Source organism: Cervus canadensis, chromosome 4, assembly GCF_019320065.1.
Source record: "Cervus canadensis isolate Bull #8, Minnesota chromosome 4, ASM1932006v1, whole genome shotgun sequence".
Lineage (NCBI taxonomy): Eukaryota > Metazoa > Chordata > Mammalia > Artiodactyla > Cervidae > Cervus > Cervus canadensis.
In genome coordinates, this window is record NC_057389.1 from 38366525 (window position 1) to 38390820 (window position 24296).

At 44.0% G+C, this 24296-nt stretch overlaps 1 long non-coding RNA gene across 1 annotated transcript in view; it reads right to left on the reverse strand.

The window, feature by feature from the left end:
- The window catches only part of LOC122439619, a 307867-nt gene that overhangs the window by 255368 nt on the left and 28203 nt on the right, over positions 1–24296 (reverse strand). Inside the window, exon 2 of the long non-coding RNA XR_006268942.1 lies at positions 13687–13841. This is a non-coding gene — a long non-coding RNA (uncharacterized LOC122439619). The remainder of the gene's footprint in view (positions 1–13686; positions 13842–24296) is intronic.

A 24296-nucleotide genomic window follows, 5' to 3' on the forward strand; every position in this document is an offset into this window, starting at 1 on the left:
CCAAATCCATGTCTCTATTCAGATTTCTTTCCAGAGCTGGAGATCAGCCTCCACTCATGTCCCACTGGTCCCTCAAACTCAGCATGTCCCCCCACCACCCTGGACCCATCTCCACCCCTTTGCTTGGGCCACACTCTCCTCCAGGACTCTCCTCCAGAACTCCAGGACTCCTCCAGGACTCTTTATAACTCTTGGTTATAAATTCCACAGTGCACCCAGTAATCCAAACCAGAAATCTAACTCACTCTGTCCAGCCCCCTTGCAGATGACCCATCACAAGTCATTGCTTCTGCCCCCTGCATTTCCCCTCTGCCAGGTTCTCTTAGAGAGAACCCCCAGCACCTTCAAACCCATCTCCACCCTCCTTCAAGTCTTTCCCCTCACTGCTTCTATTAGAACTCTGTAAAATATAAACATGAGCATCGTTGCTCTGTGTGAGACTTCAGATGAAATCCATGTTCCTTCACACAGCTCCCAGGCCTTTCTTCATCTAGCCACTGCCCATCTGCTATGGGCTGAATTGGGTACCCTGCAAAATGCACATGTTGGAGCCCAGCCCCTAGTACCTCAGAATGGAACTATGTGGCCAAAAGAAAGCCATTCTCTCGTAAATCTGTGTTTCTTGGGCCTCCCTGTGGACTGTGAAAATAGAAGATGCTCGTGGGCCCTAAGTAGAAGGTGACTAATGCTGATTTGGTTCAGGTACCAGAGCCCCATTTAACATGTAACAACATGGTGGGCTTATAGCCACATTTTGTTTTTATAGTCTCACGTTAGGGAAGCTCAAGCCCCAGAATGCCCAGCCACGTTAGCTGCCTGGCCACCTCTCTAGGGCCCAGGACATGTATGCATTCTGGCCTTGAGCACTGAGATCCACTGATAGAAGTGTTCCCACCCCCCCACCCTGGGTTCCTGGGCACCTCCCCTGCACCCAGGCAGCGCAGCTCTGTGTGCTGGGCCCCGTCTGGAACAGACAGTAGCTTTACTGTTAAGTCCTCTCTTTAACTCTGGATGCCAGATATTGAACTTGCCTGCGTTTTACCTAAATGGATTGAATCTGAATCTGGCATCTCTGAATAATGCCCAGGTTGATTAGAACAAAAAGAATCTGATTCTAGCTCCATCTGGAACTACAAGGAAGATTCATATATAGACAGATTCCACCTCACCAGCCTTCCATGCCCCCTTCCGCAGTTTGCTTTCCCCCATGTCACTTGTCCCTGTCATCTAATTTACTAGGTATTTGCTTTATTTGCTCACCCCTGCCCCCACCATCCTCTCCAGGAGAATGGGGTGAGGGCACCTTGAGGGCAAGAATTTTACCTGTTTTCTTCCCTGCTTCAACACTGCTTGGTACAGAATAGCTGCTCAACATGTACATGTTGGGGCTTCCCAGGTGGCTCAGTGGTAAAGAATCCACCTGCCAATCCAGGAGACACAAGAGACACGAGTTCAATCCCTGGGTCAGGAAGATCCCCTCGAGGAGGAAACAGCAACCCACTGCAGTATTCTTACCTAGAGAACCCCACGGACGGAGGGGCCTGATGGGCTACGGTCCATAAGGTCACAAAGAGTTAGACACAACTAAGCGACTAAGCATGCACGTGTACATGCTGAGTGAATGGATGAATAACTGAATGACAGAATGAATGCACACGTGTTCTTCCTCCCTTTGCCAGGAAGACATGGAGGTGAGTCTCCACTCTTCCCACTACTTGGAAATTCCCCTCAGTCCACAGTTGGAATACCCTCCAGTGCCCCTCACACCTCGCCTCCCTCTAAATGAGATTTCTGTTTGTGCCTTGTCCATCTGTGGATACACCCCTGCCCTACAAATGTCCCTCCAGGGCCAAGGCAGTTTTTGGTCACAGATGTAAAACAAGTTAGGATTCCATGGATCAGAAAACCCACATAAATAGATCCACCAGTGAGTGGCCTGGGGTTCCTGGCCCCTGTAGGCCAAGTTCTCAGGGGACAAGAACCTAAGGCTGAGATCTGTGGTGGTGTTGGGGACACTCACAGTCCATGGGCAACTGCTGACTGTGGACAGACAGAAGGAAGCAGCAGAGGCCCTGAGGGCTGGAGGGTAGGGGGGAGCAGAGACAGCACTGGGCCAGGAGGCAGGATCCAGTCTCCCAGGCCAGTTCCACAGTCTCCAGCCCAGCAAGACAGACTCCGTGAGCTGCAGAGACATTTCTGGAGCTGTTGTGAGACCAGGACGAGAACCACCAGGAAGGGGAGCAGGAGAGTGGTCGGCGGCACTGGCCGCTCTTGAACCTTCCATCCACTTCCTAGCTGTGACACCCAACCTCCACCTGTCTTCATTATCTCAGGGTTGACAGGTGGTTAAGGAGTTATTATTATTATTCAATGTAAAAGAATGCAAGATAGTAACTGGATGACAAGGCAGGAGGAAAAGAAAAGCACACGTCGTGCAAAGGTACAGTCTTATTATAATTCTCCTGCTCCCTAGTATTCTCCCCCATCCTGGCTCCCACATACTTCTAGGTGGGGGCACATGGTACGTGGCTTGGGTGTGGCTGGGCTGCTGGGCCTGGAATCCTCCCTGAAGCCACAATCTCTTAATGACTGAGTTAAGATCCATAGGTGATCTCCACCTTAAAGATGTTCTAAAAGACATGTGGCAGTTCAAATGCCAACTCTACCACTTAGCTGTGTGACTTTTGCCAAGTTAGTCACCTTCTCTGTGCTTCATTTTCCTCCTCCATAATGACAGGTAGCACCAACGTCATACGGTGATGCATTACTGAACATATCCATGTCCCCAGAACAAACCTATGCTTGCAGCCTCTCTGCCTTTGCCTTCACCTGTAAAGGCCTCTTCCTACCTCATCTCTGCCTGCTGGAACCTTCCCTAATCTTTAGGTCACTGCTCAGAAGACTTCATCTCCACCAAGTTTTTCTGAGTCTGTCTGTTACATGTGTCTCCCCTTCCCTTCAACCTCCCAACATGCTACATCTTTCTATGATGTCAGCGTAGTAGAGTGCATGAGTGATGCACATATTTTTATTTCCAGTTTCCTTCTTAACAGCAAGCTTTGGAGTCAGACCTGAGTTTGACTCCAGCTTTGCCCACTTAATAGCTGTGTGATCTCAGCCCAAGTTCCTTAAACTCTCTGATCCTCCATTTCCCCATCTGTAAAAATAACATGATAAAACACCTACTTCACAGAGTTTGTAGTGAGAATTAAAGAAGATAATGCATATAAAACATTTAACACAGTGAAGACCATATTACATGTGCCAGGAAATGTTCTTATACTTATCATCATTATTAGCACTACGTAGGATTTGATTCTGAAAGGCCACTATTCTTTCCCTCTCCAATTCAGACAAGTGCAAATCTTGGGGTGAGTTAGTTCTAACACTAGGGAGGAGCAACAGGTTAATTCCCACTGAAGATCTGGCTGTGCTTTTGACAACAAGACTTTCTGTGCCCCATGAAAAAGGAGAGGAGAGAAGGGCAAAGAGCTGAAGCCAGGGGGAGTTCCCAAGGTGACTTGTGCCTACTTCTTGGTCTTGACCATGTTCCCAAGCAAATGGGAGCATAACATGGAAGATGGCTCCCACGAGCCCAGGGCTTTGCCTGGGCTGGAAACTTTCCACGTGTTCTTTTTGGACTTCATAACAAACTTGCAATATAATTCCTCTCCCTCTTTAGGAGAAGATTGTCACTCTTCAGGTGACAATTCTGACCTCCAAGAACATAAGTGACTTTCCCAAGGTCACACAAGCTGTGGCAACATGGCCCAGATTCAAAGCCAGGTTTCTCTTACTCCAGGGCTCATGGAGAGGAGCAGGGCAGGTGGAGGAAGGGGAGAGAATGTTCAGCCACCAAGAGTACACACCCCCATGATAGGAAAGGAAAAGCGATCTGTAGAAATGTATGGTTTTATTTACGGAAAATTAATTCAGCATACAACTTCATCATAATACCATTTCTCGAAACATTAACTCCCATCAATGTTGTAAAAGTCTGGGAAACTGCAAAATGTCTTTTCTTTAAAACTGCCTATTATCTATAAACATCCACTTTCCAGGCCAACCAAGATGTCCCCCCTCCCCTTGATCTGTTGATTTTAAATCTAGAAAGGTCAGGGGTGGCCCACATGTTCCTGTGGTTTGAAAAAGGTTCTCAGCAGCCTGCAAGCCCAGGGGAAAGCAATGCTCACTTCAATTGCTCTGTGAATTAGAGCCTCCCCTTTTGGTTTAAATCCACACCACAAGTGTATTTTTAATATTTTCTCCAGTCCTAGAAACAGCAGCGAAGCATCTTTTTTCCTTTCTCTTGTCCGACATCGCCCTCTAGTGGTTACAACTCTAATTGAAAAATGGAGACAGTAACCCCACCAGAGACAGAAGGGTGCCACCCAGACCCCTTCACTCCCTCACCCACCCACCCAACCAGCTATCCCTATGGCTACTCATTTAGGCATCGTTGCTTGAGAACCTACTCTGCACCAGGTGCAAGCAACAAAAATTCTAGCTGCTTAGTGATTTGTTTGCTAATGTGGAACTTGAAGGTCTTGAAGAAACGGGCCAGATCTAGGATCCAGAAACCAGGGTTGCAATGCCAGCTCTGCCCCTTAAAGCCTGACTGACCTTAGGGGTGGAGGTCAGTTCCCTGCTGGACTTATTTCTTCCCCATGCGGGTAGTAGTACCAACCTGCCCATCCTCAAAACAGCATTACATGCATGCACCTCGTTAATCTTTAATTTTCACAACCACCTTACTCTCTGCTCCCGCAGCAAAAAGGTTTTCATTACAAATGAAAGGCGAGGGAGCTAATGGGTAAGCCCAGACCATGGCTTAAGAAGCCCTGGGTTCAAATCCTAGTTCTGCCAGTTACTTACCTTGTTACTTTAGATAAACTTTTAGATACACTTTAGATAAAACCTTTCTCAGTGCCCATTTTTCTTGTCTGTAAAGTGGGCATAATCATAGGGTTCAAAAAGATAATTTACATTTTTAAACTTTAGCATGAGCAAAATCCCCTGGGAATTTTGTTATCAGAACAACTGTTTCTCAAACTTACTGGTTTCTAGATTTCTGAAAATGGCCCAGGCATCTGCACAGTAACCAAGCTACCCAGGTGACTCCAGTGTACAACAGCCTTTGACAACATATAGAATACAGCTGGACCCCTGGTTGTCAAGCTTCACCTCACATTGGAATCTTTAAAAATAACTCCCTGTCTAGATTCTGACAGAATGGATGCAGGGGAGAGCCTGGCACTGAGATTAGCAGGAATTCCTAGAGGGATTCTCATTCGCAGCCAAGGCTGAAAACCACTGTCCTAGCCCCGTACCTGAAACAGCTGCAGCTGCTATATAGTTGCTAATTCGTGTCCACCTCTTTTGCAACGGCATAGACTGCAGCCCATCAGGCTCCTCTGTCCAAGAGATTTCCAAGGCAAGAATACTGGAATTGGTTGCCATTTCTTTCTCCAGGGGATCTTCCCAACCCAGGGATCGAACATGCGTCTCCTGCTTGCAAGGCAGATTCTTTACCACTGAGCCACCTGGCTTCCCATCTGATACAGAGAAAGTCCTAACACACGTTAAAAGAAGCCCTAACACATCCATATCATGACTTAAACACTGAGCCTTTATTCAACAACAACATATCGTGAGCCTCCACCCGGCACCAGGCACTGGCAAAAGAACGGCCATCCAACCAAAACAGAGACAAAACTCTGCTCTCAGGGAGGTCACAATAATGCAGGGGCCGACTTGTCATTCTGCACAGGGCCCCCAATATTATGGAGCCCACCCAGGGCGTGGAGGTTGCATATCATACAGGGCCTTGTGGGTCAAAGTAACTTTTTCTCTTTGAGATGGAACTATTCACACATCCCACAGTTGTCTCTCTCGGTAAAGAAGAGATTTCAAGATGCCATTTTACCTTTGTAAAAGTGTCAGTTGCTCAGTCATGTCTGACTCTTTGCAACCCCATGAATTGTAGCTTGCCAGGCTCCTCTGTCCATGGAATTCTCCAGGCAAGGATCCTGGAGTGGGTAGCTATTCCCTTCTCCAAGGGATCTTCCAGACCCAGGGATCAAACCTGGGTCTCCTACAATGCAGGCAGATTCTTTACAGTCTGAGCCACCAGACTGAGCCCCAGAGAAGAGATTTCAAGATGCCATTTCACCTTCAAAAACAGGACCATCCAATGGCAAGACATCCATCGGGGGACTTGGGTGGGGGAGACATATTTGGTGCAGTGAGGCCCGTTCTGACTCACTGTGTCCATGTGTGTCTGTTCCCCTTTGAGAAAGGCTGAGAAGAAGACGCGTGACTACTGGTTGGAGTGGCCTCTGCCTCTGCTGCTCGCAGTCCGCAGCCAACACCACCTTCCTCCCAGCAGACTCAGCCGGTCAGATGTTTCCAGCTGTACAGGCAAATGGGAATACTTACTCTTAATTAGGATTTCAGCCTTGCACCTGCTCCCCTTGGCAGAGGCTGAGCCTACTTCAGAGGCCAAAGGGTGGAGGGAAAACCCTTTTTCAATCACTGTAGTTAGTCACTCAGCCAACCCCCAGCTGCTCGTTAGCACCCATGAGTGAGGCCAGGGAAGCCCCGTGAAATCTTGTTAAATCACTGGGAGCTTGGGGGAGGGACTGTGGAGAGGCCTCTCTCAGCCTTCCTACTAAAATAACCGCCTCCCTGGCTCTCCTTTCTCTGCGTTATTTTTATTCACAGTGCCTATCATAAGCTGACACTTTATGTTTGTTTACCTCTAGTAGTCTGCCCCTCCCACTAGAATGTAAATTCTGTGTTCATCACCAGTGGTGTCCACAGCACCAAACGGTGTATAACACCTAGAAGTAGATTTGTTGAATAATTGTTGAATGAATGAATGGATCAGTGAATGACTTGTTTTTAGTTGACTCCAGTTAATACCAACCTGGTTGTTATTAAATGCTCCAGCAAGGAGAAAAGGAGGCTGGCGGAGAACTGACAGCAACAGTTCTGTGTAAATAAGACAGGAAAGTGTGTTTCCCTTGTGAAGAGGGAGGATTCATTCCTTAAGTTTGCAGGGTTTTTTTCACTGGAAAGAGGAGGGGAAAGAGATGGGATCACAAACAGGAAGCCCAAGTACAGCCATCAGACATGTCCTGTTGGACCTGCAGCTTTTTTGTTTTGCTGGTTGGTTTTTGCTTTTCTGCAAATAGCATGTTTCCACATCAAAAACCCAGCCTTCCTGGAAAAGCCTCCTGGCAGCGAAGGAGCCCTATTCCTGCAGGGGAACAGCAGCCTGTTGCTGCGGGGCCACTGCCTCTTTACCCAAGCAGGACTCTCCAGGACCCCCCTCCTCTGGGCTGCCTCGTCCTCACATTCCCTCCTTAGCCCGGGCTCTGCATGACTGGCCTTTCCTGCCTCTGCCCTGCTGCTTTGCTCTTGGTCTGGGCCTAGGGACTTCCATGCCCACTCCCAGTGACTGGCCCCAGAATGTACTGAGCAGTGGACTCCACCTGATTCTCTGCCCTCCCACGGCTGCCAAGCACTGTGCAGTCTCCCAAACCTGTCCACAGAGCCACAACCCTGAGCAGCCAAGGTCACCTGAGGGACACTCAGCATCACTCCTATGTAACCACAGGGCCAACCAAGGTGGGTTTAGTCTTTCTCCTTCGCTCATGTGGGAATTCGGCCACCAGGATGATTTCATTCAGGTCACCTTCCCCAGCTCAGAAAAATCAGTTCCCTCCTTTTTGCTTAGTCTGATAGACATGAACCCCTGCCTTCATGATCTCTGGTCCCCCTCACCCTTTTATCCCCTGCTTAAGTATTTCTCAACCAATCTCATTCCTTTTCATTTCTCTCTGCACCCTCAATCATCCAGCTCTGCAAATCAACTCAGCTATCTCTGGCACACAGCCTGTTCCTCCTTGTTATTAACAAGGTTGAGAAGAGTGGATAATAAATGAGACCTTGCTTTCAAAGGGCTTTCACACCACCAACTCAGAGCCTCCCAAGAACCATACAGGTAGATACTGACAGGTGGAGTTTAACTTTGTCTACCATCAGCAGCTGGGTATCAGTGGAGTCAAGTCGGGAACCTATTTTAAGTGCCATTATTTATGTCCTATCAGGAAATTACCATTTTAAAAAATAAGTGAGAGGAAGAGACAGTCCTGATTTTAAAATATGACTTTATTACATGTCAAGGGCAAGATTTATTCCCCCTCCTTAGTAGTATAATTAAAGTAGATGGAATAAGATTTGGTATTATATTTGCCTTTCAAACAACCTTTCAGAAACACCTGCATTGCTCTACAAAAGGAAAACCATTTGCTTACTTATTCACTGCATTAAACAACCACTCATCCACTCAATCAACAATTGTGTTGTACTCTTACTATGTGCCAGGTCCTGGGCTCAACACAAGACAAACATTGGTGAGCAAAACAGGCCGGCCCTGCCCTCAGCGTTTAGAGTCTGGTGGTAAAGTGATGCATTAAACCAAGATCACACCAAGAATGTATAATCAGAAAGAACCACCATATGACTCAGCAATTCCACTCCTAGGTATATATTTGAAGAAAATGAAAACACTGATTTAAAAGCGCATGTGCACCTCACTGGTCATAGCAGCACTATATACAATAGCCAAGACATGGAAGCAATCTGTGTCCATCCACAGGTGAATGGATAAAGAAAATGTGGTATACATACATATATATATGCACATACATACAATAGACTGTTGCTCAGCCATAAAAAAAGAATGAAACTCTACCACTTACAACAACATGGGTGAACCTGGACAGTTAAATGCTTAGTGAAGTAAATCTAACAAATACTGTATGATATCACTTATGTGTGGAATCTAAAAAACAAAACATGAATATAATAAAACAGAGACAGACTCATAGCTACAGAGAACAAACTGAAGGTTACCAGTGGGGAGGGATTGGGAGGAGGAGCAAGATAGGGGAACGGGATTAAGAGGGCCAAACTACTAGATATAAAATAAGATACAAGAATGCAATGTACAATTTAAAATGGATAACCAATAAGGACCTACTGTATAGCACATGGAACTCTGCTCAATATTATGTGGCAGCTGGGATGGGAGGGGAGCTTGGGGGAGAATGGATACATGTATATGTCCGAGTCCCTTCACGGTTCACCTGAAACTATCACAACGTTGTTAATAGGCTATACCACAATACAAATGGCTGATTCATATCAATGTATGACCAAAAAAAAAAATTAAAAAAAAAATAATAATAATAATAAAACTAATGATAGCAAGTTTTAAAAAAATAAATAAATAAATCAGTAAAATAAATAAATAAATAAAAAAGAATGCCATGTACAGCAAAGGGACTATAAGCAATATTTTACAATAACTTTAAATGGAGTATAATCTATAAAAATATCAAATCACTAAGTTGTACACCTGAAACTAATATGACACCATAAATCAACTATACTTCTCCAACACTGTTAGTCTGAGCATCCCTTTGCCTCTCCTAGACTATTGTAGTCACTTTCTAATTGGTCTTTGGGCTCTACCCTTGCCCCTCCACACAGCAATCAAGCAGCAAGTGTTCAGTTTGTGCACATAGAGTCTGACCTGGGTGCAGATCTAACTCAACCGTGGGACAAGTCACTTAAACTTTGTTTCCCCGTATCTCAACCAGGAGTGATAAAACTGATGTCACGTCTGACTGAGCATTCTGATTCAGTAGATGGTGTGTGTATCACAATTAGCTTGACTCCTGGTTCAAATGAGTGCTCCATCTCTATTCAGTTGATCAGTCATTTCCGACTCTGGAACCCCAGGCTTCCCTGTCCATCACCAACTCTCAGAGGTTGCTCAAACTTACATCCATAGAGTCGGTGATGCCATCCAACCATCTCATCCTCTGTTGTCGCCTTCTCCTCCTGCCTTCAATCTTTCCCAGCATCAGAGTCTTTTCAAATGAGTCAGTTCTTCACACCAGGTGGCCAAAGTATTGGAACTTCAGCTTCAGCATCAGTCCTACCAATGAATATTCAGGGCTGATTTCCTTTAGGATGAACTGGTTGGATCTCCTTGCAGTCCAAGGGACTCTCAAGAGTCTTCTCCAAGCCACTGAAGACGCTTCTCCTTCAAAACCATCAATTCTTCAGCACTCAGCTTTCTTTATAGTCCAACTCTCACATCCATACATGACTACTGGAAAAACCATAGCTTTGACTAAATGGAACTTTGTTGGCAAAGTAATGTCCCTGCTTTTTAATATACTGTATAGGTTGATCATACCTTTTCTTCCAAGGAGGAAGCATCTTTTAATTTCATGGCTGCATTCACCATCTGCAGTGATTTTGCAGCCAAAAAAAAAAAAAATTCTGACACTGTTTCCATTGTTTCCCCATTTATTTGCCATGAAGGGATGGGACCAGATGCCATGATCTTAGTTTTCTGAATGTTGAGTTTTAAGCCAACATTTTAGCTCTCCTCTTTCACTTTCATCAAGAGGCTCTTTAGTTCTTCTTCACTTTCTGCCATAAGGGTGGTGTAAAGAGCAATATTGCATAGGAACATTGAATGTTAGGTCCATGAATCAAGACAAATTGGAAGTGGTCAAACAGGAGATGGCAAGCATGAACGTTGACATTTTAGGAATCTGGGAACTAAAATGGACTGGAATGGGTGAATTTAACTCAGATGACCATTATATCTGCTACTGTGAGCAAGAATCCCTTAGAAGAAATGGAGTAGCCATCATAGTCAACAAAAAGTCTGAAATAAAGTACTTGGATGCAATCTCAAAAAGGACAGAATGATCTCCGTTTATTTCCAAGGCAAACCATTCAATATCACAGTAATGTAGGTCTATGCCCCAACCAGTAATGCTGATGAAGTTGAACGGTACTATGAAGACCTACAAGACCTTCTAGAACTAACACCAAAAAAGATGTCCTTTTCATTATAGGGGACTGGAATGCAAAAGTAGGAAGTCAAGAAACACCTGGAGTAACAGGCAAATTTGGCCTTGGAGTACAGAATGAAGCAGGGCAAAGGCTAATAGAGTTATGCCAAGAGAATGCACTGGTCATAACAAACACCATCTTCCAACAACACAAGAGAAGACTCTACACATGGACATCACCAAATGGTCAATACAGAAATCAGATTGATTATATTCTTTGCAGCCAAAGATGGAGAAGCTCTAGACAGTCAGCAAAAACAAGACCAAGAGCTGACTGTGGCTCAGATCATGAACTCCTTATTGCCAAATTCAGACTGAAATTGAAGAAAGCAGGGAAAACCACTAGACCATTCAGGTATGACCTAAATCCAAGGAGCAAGCGTCTTTTAATTTCATGGTTGCAGCCACCATCTGCAGTGATTTTGGAGCCCAAGAAAATTAAGTCTCTCACTGTTTCCATTGTTTCCCCATCTATTTGCCATGAAGTGATGGGACCATATGCCATGATCTTAGTCTTCTGAATGTTGAGTTTTAAGCCGACTTTTTCACTGCCCTCTTTCACTTTCATCAAGAGGCACTTTAGTTCTTCTTTGCTTTCTGCCATAAGGGTGGTGTCATCTGCATATCTGAGGTTATTGATATTTCTCCCAGCAGTCTTGATTCCAGCTTGTATTTCACCTAGCCTGGCATTTAGCATGATGTATTCTGCATATAAGTTAAATAAGTAGGGTGACAATATACAACCTTGATGTACTTTCCCAATTTGGAACCAGTCTGTTGTTCCATGTCCAGTTCTAACTGTTGCTTCCTGACCTGCATACAGATTTCTCAGGAGGCAGGTAAGGTGGTCTGGTATTCCCATCTCTTTCAGAATTTCCCATAGTTTATTGTGATCCACACAGTCAAAGGCTTTGGCATAGTCAATAAAGCAGAAATAGATGTTTTTCTGGAGCTCTCTTGCTTTTTTGATGACCCAAGCGATGTTGGCAATTTGATCTCTGGTTCCTCTGCCTTTTCTAAATCCAGTTTGAACATCTGGAAGTTCACATACTGTTAAAACCTGGCTTGGAGAATTTTGAGCATTACTTTGTTAGTGTGTGAGATGAGTGCAATTGTGCAGTACTTTAAATATTCTTTGGCATTGCCTTTCTTTGGGATTGGAATGAAAACTGACCTTTTCCATCCTGTGGCCACTGCTGAGTTTTCCAAATTTGCTGGCATATTGAATGCAGCACTTTCATATCATCATCTTTTAGGATTCAAAATAGCTCTACTGGAATTCCATCACCTCCACTAGCTTTGTTCATAGTGATGTTTCTTAAGGTCCACTTGACTTTTCATTCCAGGATGTCTGGCTCTAGGTGAGTGATCATACCACTGTAGTTATCTGGGTCATGAAGATCTTGTTTGTACAGTTCTTCTGTGGATTCTTGCCACCTCTTCTTAGTATCTTCTGCTTCTGTCAGGTACATACCATTTCTGTCCTTTATTGAGCCCATCTTGCATGAAATGTTCTCTTGGTATCTCTAGTTTTCTTGAAGAGATCTCTAGTCTTTCCCATTCTATTGTTTTCCTCTATTTCTTTGCATTGATGACCAAGGAAGGCTTTCTTATCTCTCCTTGCTATTCTTTGGAACTCTACATTTAAATGGGTATACCTTTCTTTTCTCCTTTGCCTTTTGCTTCTCTGCTTTCCTCAGCTATTTGTAAGGCCTCCTCAGACAACCACTTTGCCTTTTTGCATTTCTTTTCTTGGAGATGGTCTTGAGCCCTGCTTCCTGTGCAATGTCACAAACCTCTATTCATAGTTCTTCAGGCACTCTATCAGATCTAATCCCTTGAATCTGTTTGTCACTTCCACTGTATAATCATAAGGGATTTGATTTAGGTCATATCTGGATGGTCTAGTGGTTTTCCCTACTTTCTTCAATTTCAGTCTGAATTTGGCAGTAAGGAGTTCATGATCTAAGCCACAATCAGCTCCCGGTCTTGTTTTTGCTGACTGTCTAGAGATTCTCCATCTTTGGCTGCAAAGAATATAATCAATCTGATTTCTGTATTGACCATCTGGTGACGTCCACATGTAGAATCTTCTGTTGTTGGAAGAGGATGTTTGCTATGACCAGTGCATTCTCTTGGCAAAACTCTGTTAGCCTTTGCCCATAAGTGTGAGCTATTGTCACAATGATACTCATATTCCCTCAAGGCCAGCTCTGCAAATTGGGCATCAGTTGTTTCCGATGCTGGTCAGGAAACCAGGCAATGCCTAATTCATTATATGCCAGTCCCTTGGTTCTTCCCCAGCCTATGGCGACCACTGAGCAACAATCCAGCTCCATCAATGATGTCTGTCACCCATCAGGGATGGCACCCATACTGTCACCTTGGAGCAAAATTTTGAAACGTGATGTGAGCTAGTGTTTGGACAGCTGTTTTCTCCACTCACAATGAAACCACTTCTTGAAACACCTATTCCCCAGACCCAGAGGGGAGCCCTGACTTTTGCAGACTCCAACTCTGAAGCAAGATTTTGCTGTAACATCCTAGAAGCAGTCTTGGCCAAGAGAGGAGGTGGGTGTGGCTGGGGCAGAGCCGTTGCTCATGGTGTTTATGTCCTACTGTGGGATTTCCCAACTATGAAAATGAAACTCACCCCTTTGAAAAAACTAAAACCAAACATCACAGGCTGGGGAACACAGGCCCTCTGGTGAGGGATCCCCAACCAGGCCCCTATACTTACCTTATATCATCTTTTCTCACTCCATCTCCTTCCTGGGAGGCTGAAGGTTCAGACTGCAGAGTCTGAAAGATGTGAGTTCAAGTCTCAGCTCTGCCACTTGCTGGCTGTTTGACCTGGGGCAACTCTGAACCCTCTTTGAACCTTGGTTTCTTCATCTATGAGATGAGAAATAATAATAGGAGCTGTGTTGCAAAAATAACAAACATAATACTGAAAATGGGGAAGCAGCAGAGGACAGCAGTTAGGATGGGCTCTGGAGTTTGAATCCTGCTTCTTCTGCTCACTGACTGACCTTTGAACAAGTTACTTAATCTCTCTGATTGTCTCACCTGCAAAGGGGGGTAACAGTTGTTCTTCCCTCAGTGACACACTGTGGGAACTAAAGGTGTTAACACAGGTAAAGAGTCTTGGACAAAAAAAAAAAAGAGTCTTGGACAGAGGCTGACACTTAGAAAGTGCCCGTCCTTACCTTTATTTCCACCCACTTTCTGTAGCCCTCAGGGAACTGACTAGTGAGGAGCCTGGGTGGAAGGGAGGTCCCAAGATAGGTATAACCCATCATTCCTTCCATAGCAAAGAGAATTCGTTGCAGTCTTCCTTGTTTTTCAGAATGCTTTACAACCAGTCATGAACTGACTCCTGAAAGAGAAGCAGCTGGGACCTGCCTAGGACAAGTCTTCCTGCAGAACTGCCAGGGAAGACAGACAGGCAGTCACAATTTCTGAAGGGACAATGAACTAACACAGACATATGGAAGTCTCCCACAATGGTGACAGAATGTGTGATTCAGGGCCTCTCTGTGAGTTCCTGCTCTCCAGGACTCTTTTGAAGACAAAGTCCAGCAGGACAGAAAGGGATGTCTCATCAGATGGCATGCTGAAGGTGGTTCCCTGCCCAAGATGGTCACTGCCACATCGCAGGCACAAAGGTGAGCCAGTCAATGGGTGGCTGTCATCTGATACAGAAGATGCACAGACAGGACATGGCAGGATGCACAGACAGTACATGCCGGATGGTTTGTGGTACTGCACAAAGACAATAGGTTCTCCAGAACCCTGAGTCCTGGGACACTTGCTCTCTGGAGTTGCTCTGGGGCCTCAGAACAGAAGGGACCTGGGGCAGGATCACTCTTGTTTGGGTTAGGGTGACGCCAGTCCCCTCCTCCCTATGCTGTATGTTATTATCAGTGTCTTATCATTCAGACCTGGGTATAAATATGGCTGAGTAATCCTAGGGGCCAGGAGTATCCTGTGTAAGGTTTAATTTCCCCCATCTGTTGAATGGAGTTGATGGTGGGACGATGTCATAGGATTGTTAGAATTAAATGACTCACTCCACATACGTGCTAAGAACGATGCCAGGCACGCTTTTTTGCATTCAATAATTTGCTTTCAGTAAGTGGTTATTGCCATTGTGGTTAGAAATACTCTGTTTTTATTCTCCAAATTCCAGTGCACATCCAGCCTCTCAATTTCCTGACACAAAGCAGCATCCAACTTTCTACAAGTCTCACAAAAATTGAGGGACTGTCCAGAGAGGCAAAGCAAGCTAAAAGTGAGGTCCAAGGAAATAATAACAAATGAAACAACTGACAAAGGATTAATTTCCAAAATATCCAAGCAGCTCATACAACTCAATGCCAGAAAAACAAACAGTCCAATCAAAAAGTGGGAAAAAGACCTAAACAGACATTTCTCCAAAGAAGACATACAGATGGCTAACAAACACATGAAAAGATGCTCAACATCGCTCATGATTAGAGAAATGCAAATCAAAACCACAATGAGATATCACCTCACACCAGTCAGAACGGCCATCATCAAAAAGTCTACAAACAATAAATGCTGGAGAGAGCGTGGAGAAAATGGAAAGCTCTTGCACTGTTGGTGGGAATGTAAGTTGATACAGCCACTCTGAAAAACGGTTTGGAGATTCCTTAAAAAACTAGGAATAAAACCACTATATGACCCAGCAATCCCACTCCTAGGTATATACCCTGAGGAAACCAAAATTGAAAAAGACACGTGTATCCCATTGTTCACTGCAGCACTATTTACAATAGCTAGAAATGGAAGCAACCTAGATGTCCATCAACAGATGAATGGATAAAGAATTTGTGGTACATATACACAATGGAATATTACTCAGCCATAAAAAGGAATGCATTTGAATCAGTTCTGATGAGCTGGATGAACCTAGAACCTATTATAGAGTGAAGTGAGTCAGAAAGAGAAAGATAAATATCATATTCTAATGCACATATACAGTATCTAGAAAAATGGTACTGAAGAATTTATTTACAGGGCAGCGATGGAGAAACAGACAGAGAGAATAGACTTATGGACATGGGGAGAGGGGAGGAGAGGGTGATATGTATAGAAAGAATAACATGTAAACTTACATTACCATATGTGAAATAGATAGCCATTGGGAATTTGCTGTATGGCTCAGAAAACTCAAACAGGGGCTCTAGAGGGGTGGGATGGGGAGGGAGGTGGGAGCAACTTTCAAAAGGGAGGGGATATATGTATACCTATGGTTGATTCACATTGAGATTTGACAGAAAACAACAAAATTCCATAAAGCAAATATCCTTCAATAAAAAAATAAATTTAAAAAAAAAGTGAGGTCCAATCTATGTTTACAGGGAATAGATGAACAGATGCAGGGGAGGATTGGATTTGGTTATTCATGTATTCATTGATTCATTCACTCAATTATCCAACAACTATGTACTGAGAGACTACTGTATGTCAGGCCCTGTTCTGGCTCCTGGGACCTGAAGAAAGGGTGAGAGGATAATTTAACTCCCTCAAGTTAGCTCTATCAATCTGCTGTGGTGCCACCAAACTCCTCCATATACAGAGTCTATAAGGCAGTAAAGGAAAGCAGCCTAGAAGCCAGAAGACCTGGTTCTTTCAGCAGTGTTTCTTCTGCCTGCTAGCCGTAGGATCTTGGGCAAAGCCCTTACCTTGTCAATTCCTTTAAATAGAAAATTAAGATGAAGACAATGATTCGGCCTCTGGTTTTCTACAGGGCTATCGGGAAAATCAAATAAGTAACACATGAGAACCTGCTTTTCAATATGGGAGCAATTTACATATGTGAGGAACTTATTATTTTTAGATTTGTAATAAAGACCTTCTTGACAAAAGGACCATATTTTGCAGAAACCTAGAGCTCTCGGGGGAAAATCAAGAGGGAAAAATTCAATGTCTGTGCGATTCTCAGCCACCCACACTGGTCAGTGTCACCCTGCCTTTAGGCCTAGGGGACCAGGAGTCCACTGGCCTCTTAGGCTCAGGGGAGCTACCATCGGCCCAGGTGCACCCTCACTCACACTCCCATCCCCTCTGAGCCCCCAGAGGAGGATCTGGCCTGTGGGCCTTTCTCCTGGAGGCACTTGGCTCTTCACTAAGAACGAAAACCCCACCTGAGTTGGAATGTATGAAGCACCCAGGTCTAATCTCAGGTTTAATCCAAGGGGTATTAGCTAGATATGTTTTTTCCTTTTGTTGGGAAGTTTAAATAATGAAACTTGAGAAATGAAAAGAACTACAAAATGAAATCAGAAAAAAAAAACTGTAGTATCTCCTCCCCGGATGTTTCTGTTCTCTCTAGGAAATACCCCAAAATGTAGACTTTTCCTTTCTAACTCGGGATTCATCCTTACACATTGTCATTTCTGCCAAGTTAAGTTAGTCAAGATAGTCACCAAAGTCTGCCTGGGTTTGAAGGGAGAAAATACTGACCCTTCCCCCACCCCAACCCAACTTCAATGGAGATGTGTCACATTACAAAAATATCTCATCAAAGAGCAGCATGTACAGTGGGATATACATCACTATGGCTATCTGGAAAATTCTACCTGCTGCACTAGCTTTTTAATGAAAGCAGAAAAGCTCTCACTAAAAACTAATGAGTCAGCCTGAAAAATAAAATGCAAAGCAATGAATTATTATAGGCATTACTATTGCAAGAAAACAGCATGCTTACCAAAGCATCCCCCTGGAACATATTTTGACAATAATGACACCAGTGATGTTTCTCAACCTGTAGAGTGTCTCCGTACCACGACCTCCTTTAATTCAGCAATGCTGTCAAGCAGGGGTATCCACTTTCCAGTGGGGGAAACTGAGGTTCCCAGCAGTAGGTGCCCTGCCCTGTGTCACACACTGGTTACTGACAGTATTAGTTTGAACCCAGGGCTTCTGACTTCAATTGGGGTGTCCTTTCCACATCTGACCAGCAACTAGATTAAGTGATATTTAGCTCCCATTTGAGAGAGCACAAAAGCCCTCTGAAATTTTCAGTCTAGTAATCAGGTTCTAGATGTGACTTTGCCACAGTTTGAGTTGGAGCAAATCACTTTTCTCTCTGAGATTCAGTCTCTGCATGTACATATAAAAAGGATTCCACTAGAGGAGTTTAAACTTTAAAGAAAAAAATTTTTTAAGCAACCACACCCTTTCCCCAAGTGAAACCTTACCAAGATTCCCATTCCATGAAACATCTATTCAAAAGCAAAGCTGCTTTACCCACCAGAGCTAAGCATGCAGCCACACTATGCTTCGCTCATGAATATACACTCGACACGACTACATTCATCTGTCCACCACAAAGATCAAACCAGTCAATCCTAAAGGAAATCAACCCTGAATATTCATTGGAAGGACTGATGCTGAAGCTGAAGCTGAAGCTGAAGCTCCACTACTTTGGCCACCTGAAGTGAAGAGCTGGTTCATTGGAAAGACCCTGATGTTGGAAAGACTGAGGGCAAGAGGAGAAGGGGACGACAGAGGATGAGATGACTGGGTGGTATCATCAACTCAATGGACATGAATTTGAGCAAAGTCCGGGAGACAGTGAAGGACAGGGAAGCCTGGCATGCTGCAGTCCATGGGGTCACAAAGAGCTGGACACAACTGAACAACCAAAGTCCATCACAAGACTTGTGCTGAATGTTCATGGCAGCTATGTTCATAATACCAAAACCTGAAAACAACCCAAAGGTTCATCAAGAGTGAAAAAGATTAATAAATTGTGGTGTAGCCACACAACAGAATTCCACCTAGCCATGAAAAAGGACTGGCTACTGCCACCTGCAAACATATGGATAAATCTCTCAGATATAAGTTTGAGGGAAAGAGCCAGACATGAAAAAGCATAAACTTTGTAATTTCATTTATATAAAGGCTCAAAATGGGCAAAACCAGAATGGTGGTTACCTGTGGGGAGGATGTTATTGTTCTGACTAGGAAGGACAGCACAGAGCCTGCCTAGAGGTACAAAAAGTGTTCTTGATCTGAGTATACACAGATGTATACATATTTAAAAACTCATCAAGCTACACAGATGTATACATATTTAAAAACTCATCAAGCTTTATCATTGAAATTCCTATAACTTACGTCATGTAAGTTGTACCTAAAAAAAAAAAAAAAAGGTGAAAAAGTGGAGTTCCTATGGATGAAGTAAGAAAGAGGGTTTTGAAGATCCGTTAGCTAAGGCTTTACCCCATTACTTCCATCCACCCACCCCTTGGGGGGCCCTAAGGGACCACAGGGCACAGTATTAAAGACCACCAGACTCGACCATCTCTAAGGAATGAGCAGATCCAACATATTCACTTTGAGAATTCAGCTTTAGTCACTTTACCTCAACATCACCTTACAGGTAACAACTGCTTCAAACACCCAACTTTTCATTTGATGTTCTCACCCTTGTTATCACCTTCTTCCCCACCCTGCAATGTCCAAAGTCCATGTGCTGCGCCCAGGACCAAAGCTCCCTGTTCACCCTCCTAAGCATCACTACCTCCTTCCAACTTCCCAAGAAGGCCCATGCAAGCTTTCCTCCTGGTAGTGAGCATAATCTCTCAGGTCCATCCACTGAGGCTCAAGTCCTGGCTCCTCTACTTGCAGCTGGATGTGCTGCTTCTTTGTGCACCGAGGTTGTCAATCGTACAGACCTCACTGAATTGTTAGGAGAATGAATGAATGAAGATAATACATGGAGAAGACATAGTACAGTGTCTAATCCATCCTGGGTGCTCAGTAAGTGTTAGCTATTGTTCTGATCATTGTCTGTTCTTCAGTTCTGTCCTTGGTTGCTCATGGCCAGAGAATATATAGCTTTTAAAAACCAAAATAATCTTGTAAAATGCTTACCACATGCTTTGTTGAACTTCATCCTCACATCCTAGCCTCCTTCTGAGCAGACTGAGGTTAAGTTTCCAGAGTCACACAGCTGATCAATCAGTGATGGAGTCAAGACTCTAACCCAAACTCTCCTGACCACAAAGCCCATCACAGTCTGAGCTCTTCACTACTTGTTTAGTGCTCCACATAACAGAATTGACAGAGAAGGTACCCAATCCTAAGGGAGTGTATACTGGAGCCACCAGTGTGACAGAGTTTGGAATCAAACAAATCCAGATTCTAATCCTGGGTTGTGTGGTTTACTAGTTGTGCAAACTTGCACTAGTTATTTAGTTTCTCCCAGCCTCAATGAGCTCATCTGTAAACTGAGACACAATAGTGAAATGCATTAAAGGAGCTTCCTAATTGTAGCCAAAAGGAAAGAAAAGTTAACCCCGGGGATTTCCAGCATCATGGGATACTGAGGAGTGATTTGGGGAAGGGACCTTATACTTCACCCATGTTTGTTCAGTTCAGAACAGAACCCCTTATCCAGGGACAACCCCCTCTAAGATTAGGGAGTTTTTTAAAGATCAAATGATACTGAAGTACAAAATGTTAAATTTGTCTGTGGTTCTGGTCTCTCTTCCCTTGTTGTCAGTTTTAAAAAACAGTTGCTAAAAACTAACCTCCCTTCTCAGCCTATCTTCCTCTTCTTGTTTCTAACTCAAAGACTATATTAGAATTCAAGGTGGTTTTAGTTTTCAAATCGCCCATCTTTCAAATTCTTTGTTTCTTATCAGTCATGATATTACTTTCTCTCCCTACCTCATTCTGGACAGCTATGCCTTAAGTGAGAAGAATTAGGGTTATATCCTAGACCTCGTAAATTTGGACTCCCAGGTTTCTCTGAGAAGCAGGTGGTTGGAACAGTGACTCAAAGTCAGAAGGGAAGGATTTGGCAATAAATGTGGGTTTAAAAGATCTGATATCCATACACACTCACTTCATAAACTTTCACCACCCCCAAGAGGACATTGGGGCAGTCATGCTCTCTATCTCACCTCCACACACATTACTGAGGCTGTAATTCCTTCTGTTGACAGGCCCCTCTTCTTTCCCCTACAGCATTGCCTCTGATGGTCAATGAATCAAGATTGCACCTCTCTAGGCCTGAAAGAACATCATCATGTGAAGTGAGCATATTCAAGCAATTGGGGACAGTCCAGTCTACCTGGAAGGGCAATTTGGCCATCAGAATTGAGTCTTTAAACGGTTGATACTCAGTGTCTCAAATTACGCTCGGTTTATTAAGAAGTCCCAGTTTGCAGGGTATGAAACACAAATTTATCTCCAATTGTGTACTCTCAAATCCTCTTTAACAATGCTTAACATCACTTTGGTCCAATTTTATTTAATTCTAGTTATTATAGATTATTCAGTCCCATTTTGTTTCCACAGAACTCTGTAGAATTGGATGTTTTTGCTGATCACAGAGTTATAACGATCAAATGTCAGTAAGAAGTAAACCTCCCAAAGGATCTAGAAACCTGGAAAAAGAAAACAGGAAGGTTAGAACGCGACGCTAAGAAGTGACAAGGATTTCCAAAAGGAGTTCAGTTAGTGTTATCATCCTGGTGAGAAGCAGTCCTGACAGCAGAAGGTAGGCAGGCACTGGTTAGGGACACTCTTCCTGACCTGGGGTATGAATCCCAACTATGCCATTTGGATAAGTTAGTTTCCCTTGGACGCAGTTTCCACATTCGGGATGCTGTGGGAATTAAAGAGGTATCACAACTGCAGTGTCTGGTACACTGAGGGATTTCAACACATATTAGCCACCATTACTATTTGTGCCCTGAAATTTCTGAATAATTAATTGTGACTGTGAACTCTTGAATGAGTCTGAGTATTGCAATTTACACAGAGAGAGTGCTTTATGGTCTAAAAGCACATCTTTGCAATACAAACTGAAATGTGTCACCACCTATCTCCAATCATATTGGAAAATAATACTGCCCAGTGTTAGTGAGAATGTGGGGAAATAAACATGGCTTTGCTGTTGATGGGAATGTAACTGAGAAGAGCTATTTGACAATATGTATCAGCTCCCTTGAACATCCACACTGGGACCAAGCAGGAAGAGGAGAAAAGTAATTTGGTGGCAAACAGTTGAGCAGAGATGGGAGTGGGATGTCTGCTAGAGGCAAAATGTAGAATCTAGGATGAATCCATGGAATTCACAGATCTTTAAAGAGTCCCAGACATTCCAAGGAGGAGATGTAAAATGTGTGGTCCAGCAAATCAAGTCTCACAGGATTGTTGCTTGGATGTTAGGAAAAATGTTAATCTCTTAAGACTGTAAACATACAAAAAATACATCTCTAGCTGCCAATTGCATGTCCCCACCCAGAGATCTCACAGTCATCTTCGCTTCAGCACACCCAGGTTGCACCAACTGACTGACCACACTCCCCACCCAAAACTATTTGTCTTCCAGCAGTCCAGTCTCAACAAGCAACATAAAAGCTACCACAACTTGCTGGTTGTTCCAGCCCCAACCTGAGGGGTCATCCCTGATTTCCATTTTCCCTTCACCAATAAAGCACCTCCCCAAGCCCCTACATCCAATCATTCAACGGATCCTATTTCTTCTTCTTCCAAAACATATCCCGAATCCAGTGACTTCTCTCAGTCTCCTCTGCTACCATCTGATCTAGATCACCATTATTTCCCACCTGGACAAGCCTTGTTGATTATCTTATTTCTACTCTTAATCCCTCTAATTCATTCTCCAGTCTGAATGTTCTTTTAAAAAGATAAACCAGATCGAGCCACTGGATTAACCAGATGAAAACTCATCAATTTCATGTGTCAATCTCTTCATCTTTGTCTACCATCCATCCCTTCACCCACTACCCTGCAGACACACAGACCTACTTTCTGTTCCGTGAACCCCACACACTCATGACCTTTCCCCTTTGCTCTTCCCTTGGCCTAGAAGACTCCATTGTTAGCTCTTCTCAACCTTCAGATCTTTCCTCAAAGAAGTCTTCCCTTGATAAACCACCCAAAAGAGCCCCTCTAGTCACTATCACAATACCTGTTCAATTTCATTCACAGCAGTAATCTCCAGCTGAAATTCTTTTATTTGTTGACTTGTACACTGCTTGTGTTCCCTACCACCTCATACCTCTAGAATGTGAGCTCCGAGAAGGCAGAAGCCTGCTTATCTCATTCACTGTTTAACCTCAGCATCCAGGGCATGGAAAGTACTCAATAATTAGTGGGAACAAATAAGTGAATAAATATAAAATCTGGGTCAAAAAAGGTCGTGGTGCCTCCCCCTCCAGGGTCCTCTGGCCATTGATGACTTAAAGGTTGGTGGCGGGAGAAGAGGGCAGAGAAGTGGGAGAAGAACAGGCCACCAGTTCTGACGGAGAGACAAGGATGAATGCTTCTTGTTTAACCAAGGGGAAAGCCACCAGAGAGCTCAAGATTTGGTCCAGGTTTGCACAGCAAGTTGACGGCAGGAGGAGAAGTTAGTTTCTGCACCTTGGCACTTGTCCAGGTGATTGCTCCAGATGTGTCTTGTCACTATCTCTGCTGGGCTATTTCACAATGGTGTAAAGTGGATGAGAAGTAACTCCATCCCAGACGAAATTCTCTTGGGACATCTGGTCATGAGGTAAGTAGGAAGCTGATTAATGAATAAGCATTCAGATGATGAAATGCTAAATCACTGCCTGGTATGCAGCACAACAGAGATCCCTTAACTTAGTATTGGAGGCACACCACTCTTTAGCCTCTTTCCAGATCTGAAGGCTCTTTTGACCTCAATTTCTGCAAAAATGGGAAATACAGTGAGAAGCAAATAATCAGCAAAGTCCCTTTCAGCCCTGATATATATATATATAGATAGATAGATATAGATATATAGAGAAATAGAGATAGACAGATAGATATAGATATAGATAGGCTGTGCTGGGTCTTTGTTGCTACATGAGGGCTTTCTCTGGTTACAGAGAGCAGGGGCTACTCTCTAGCTGCAACACATGGGCGTCTCACTGTAGTGGCTTCTCTCGTTGTGGAGCACAGGCTCTAGAGCATGCTGGCTACAGTAGCTGTGGCACGTGGGCTCCGTAGTTGTGATGTATGGGCTTAGTTGCTCTGCAGCATGTGAGATCTTCCTGGACCCACATCCCCTGAATTGGCAGGCATATTCTTAACGTCTGGACCACCAGGGAACCCCAAACCCTGATATTTTAGAATGCTTCTCTTAGATATGAGTTCCTTCCCTAAGCCAAATTTATGTACTTATCCTTCCTGTCCCCTACTTATGTACATGTGCATGCTAAGTTCCTTTAGTCATATCCAACTCTTTGTGACCCGATGGACTGTAGCCTGTCAGGCTCTCTGTCCATGGGATTCTTCTGGCAAGAATACTGGAGTGGGTTGCCATGCCCTCCT